This window comes from Alligator sinensis, unplaced genomic scaffold, assembly GCF_000455745.1.
Source record: "Alligator sinensis unplaced genomic scaffold, ASM45574v1 scaffold651_1, whole genome shotgun sequence".
NCBI lineage: Eukaryota > Metazoa > Chordata > Crocodylia > Alligatoridae > Alligator > Alligator sinensis.
The window spans coordinates 2,380,796-2,384,350 of NW_005842014.1; the positions used below are offsets into that span (position 1 = coordinate 2,380,796).

The following is a 3,555-nucleotide window of genomic DNA, read 5'->3' on the forward strand; positions in this document are numbered from 1 at the left end:
GGTGAAGTTTTATTCACCAAGGCGCCCCCGGGGGTTACAAGAAATAATGGCCACAAGCTAGCAGAGAGCAGATTTAGACTGGACATTAGGAAGAACTTCTTCACAGTTAGAGTGGCCAAGGTCTGGAATGGGCTTCCAAGAGAGGTGGTGCTCTCCCCTACCCTGGGGGTCTTCAAGAGGAAGTTAGACAGGCATCTAGCTGGGGTCATCTAAACCCAGCACTCTTTTCTGACTATGCAGGGGGTCGGACTCGATGATCTATAGAGGTCCCTTCCGACCCTAACATCTATGAATCTATGTAGTACCAGATTTATTCGATTTAGGCCAAACCTGTGCATAGAACTTCTGTCCACTTCCACAGCACAACTCCAGGGCTGGAAAAACCCAGCCACTGGCCCCCAGCCCCAGGGCTGCTCTTTACACTCCCTGCTCCTCCTACACTGATCTTTTTTTATTTTTTTTTTTACCGTCCCCTACCGACCTTTGCCCCCCACCTCCCTCATCCCACAAGCTGCTCCAGGTGCAGTCACCTTTATCAGCATTGGCTGCTGCCAGAGCCAAGCAAGTAAGTCCCAGTTGAGGGAGGAGCAGGCAGGATGGAGGGTGTAGCTTTACTGGGGAGGGTCCCCCCCACCAACGGGTCCCTGATCCCAGATCCCTGATCCCACCCAGCCAGCTGGACCCCCAACTGCCTGGCTAGCCCCCCATCCTGACTTACCTGATATTGGGCAGCCATTTTGAATCAATTTAACCTCCCCCTAACACTTCCAAATGTCTGGACTTAGCCCTGGTGTTGCCAAGTTGCTCTCTATCAGGCAAGGTTTATCTCATCTGAAAGAGATGCTAAGGTTAATAGGTGGCTACACTTCCATGATTTGCAAGTGTTGCAAATGAATGTGTGAAAAGGCCCAAAAGTTCCTTTTTTATACAGCATCAATGTGAGAGCTTCACATTTATCAAACATTTACATTTACCTGCTAGTCCAAAAATTATACAGAAGATGAGAACAGTTTTTCAGGAACAAAACCTAGGTAAAATCCCCACGACTTTACTCTTTGCTAGCAGCTCTGTGCGGTGGAGGAAACTTGGCTTCACACAAGGCTGATGATCCTGGACCTCACTGCTGCTTCCCACACATTCTCATCTTTTGTATCTAGCAGTATAGCCCTCCAATTACTATTTGGTAAAATGTCCAAGCCCCTAAATTATTGCAAACATAGAAGAGGGAAAAAATTAAAACAACAACAAAAAGTAATTAGGAGCCAATATTCTGCTATATAAACATACATGTTAGAAAATAATCAGTGTGGCAGAACACAGTTTGTGCCTGCCACTTTAAGGGGTCTGAGCTGGCAGTAAGCAGCCTGCAGGTGAGAGCAGGCCCAATCAGGCAGTCATATGTTAGGCAGGAGGCCGTCTGACTGGTGGAGAGGCTGGAACCTGGGATTGGTGGAGCGGCTGGGAACCTGGGCTAGGCCCCAGAGCAGAGCTGGTAGTTGCTACAGGGGGCTGAAGGAGTAACATCACCCAGCTGGAGGTGGTGCTCAGGAACACCTAGAGGACAGGGTAGGAACTGTGGGGATAGAGAAGGTTCCTGGTCCTGGGGCATGACCTAAACCTACACCCTGCTGGGGTTGGATGCTGTGGTGGGAATGCTAGTGGCAGGGCAGCTTCAGAAAATGCAACACTTGTGCCTCCCTAGTGAAGGATGAGTATGGGAGGCCAGAAAGCCTCAGCCCCCACTGCCTTGCAAGTGACCTCGTGGAGGGGAAAGGCTACGGGAGCACACCCCGACAGAAAAGTACAGGGCCAAGAACCAGTGAGTGGAGCCTGAGGTGGGGTCCAGGTTGTGAGAAGGGGGCCTAAGACAGGGCCCAGGTCCACTGAGGCTTGAGGCTCATGAAGGACCCAGGTGTTGAGGCTTCAGGAGTATGGGACTGAGAGTCCCAGTGTGGGAGCACGGGGGGCCCAGGCAGGTCTAAGGACGCCCAAGGCCAAGTTTAGGCAGGATGCGGCCAAGTGATGGCTCAGCTAAGGGACTGGGGAGGAATGATAAATATGGATACTAGCTGCAAGGCATGGGCAATGGTATAAGGGGAGGTTCAGAGCCGTGTATTCACCCTTGGCATCACAGCAATTAAATGGGCAGCCTCTCACCTACAAACATCTTGAATTATACCGAAGGCATGGCAGATGAGGCAGGTGGGCGGACTGCCCTAGACAAGTGGGTGTGTCAACGTCTGGACTCGCCCCAGGATAGCCCACTTGTTACCATCCAAAATAAGTATTTCACAAATACTTGATCTAGCATTATGTCAAATGTACTGCCAGAGTGTGCAACAAAACGCCAAAATAGCAAGAATCTTCTCTTATGGTTTTCACCATCTAACTCTTAGCTTCTGGTTCAAACTGTTAAAGCACTTTAAGCCCAATGCTGGGCCCACCATTTGACTTGGCAAAGCTCCTTACTCATTCCAAAACAGGGATGAGGGCAGAAAGGCAACATGTGTCAGCATGAACCAAAAACTGTACTCACTAGGGCTAGGGATAGAAATTACACATAAACCAGTATAAGTGATTGGAAAATGGTTCAAATCTGTGGGACAACAGAAGTCCACAGCACATAAATGGCTGAAACAGGTTTAAGGTAAACCTGGATGGATGTAGTATCAGACTTCAATGGATTTAGATTAAATCGGTTTACTGAACTTCTATCCCAGATCCCATCCAGATTCAAGTACAACTCACAGTCCCCCGGCATCCCAGGCTGTTTTGCACCTTCCTTACAAACCCCACCCCTACAGCGTGGGCAGGCTAGCCTTGACCTAAGCTGTCTGCTCCAGATAAGTAGGGAGGTGTGCTCTGGCTTCTGACCTGAGCCCCTGCAGGCATGTGGCTGCATTTCCAGAAGCAGAACTGAATGTCTGTTCACTTGCTTATTGGTTCAATCTACGCAGCTTATACTAACTGTGCGGGCCGGGAGCGATCCGGGCCCTTTTTCGCGCCGCGCGGGCTGTGGCCAGCAGCCCGGGCACACTGGGTCGGAGAGAACAGGCAACACGCTGGAATTAGGCACGGACGCGTAATGGTTGATTCAAGATTGTTTACTTACACCGAAGATGGTCGCGGTGTAGGCTGGACAGTTTCCCAGGCACAGCTCCGTTTAAATCCTCGTTTGAGGACTCAGACAATATTCGGATCACTCCCACGGAGTTGTCGAGGCTCCGTGGATCCTTTTGCGCTCAGGGAGAGGGATACGTCGAGGACTGCGAACAGCGATGGGGAGAGGCTAGAGGCTGATCAGACCCCTGTTGCCTGCTTGAAATGCACTGGGTCCGATAGGCTCCGCAGCACTTAGAGATCTTCACACAGCGTGAAGTCTCCTCCTCCTGGTGTTTGTGGAGTCCTCCAACTTGGGCGAAAACCACTCAAGCCTTTTATACGGCTAGCAAGCCAATCGCTAGCCGCCACGTGTGAAAAATTTCACGCAAGCCAATAATGGGGCTCGAATTTGAATAAGAATGGCGGGGAAACTTTTCAAAAAGGATTTTTTTG

General features: G+C 50.3%; 1 protein-coding gene across 7 annotated transcripts in view; it reads right to left on the minus strand.

The window, feature by feature from the left end:
* The window catches only part of ZFAT (zinc finger and AT-hook domain containing), a 226,156-nt gene that overhangs the window by 141,791 nt on the left and 80,810 nt on the right, over positions 1 to 3,555 (minus strand). For 2 of the 7 annotated variants that reach the window (XM_025202075.1, XM_025202076.1), the window contains one exon: positions 975 to 1,200. The exons of the other annotated variants lie outside the window; for them this stretch is intronic. The gene's annotated coding sequence lies outside the window, so the exon portion shown is untranslated. The remainder of the gene's footprint in view (positions 1 to 974; positions 1,201 to 3,555) is intronic. 7 annotated transcript variants of the gene reach the window in all.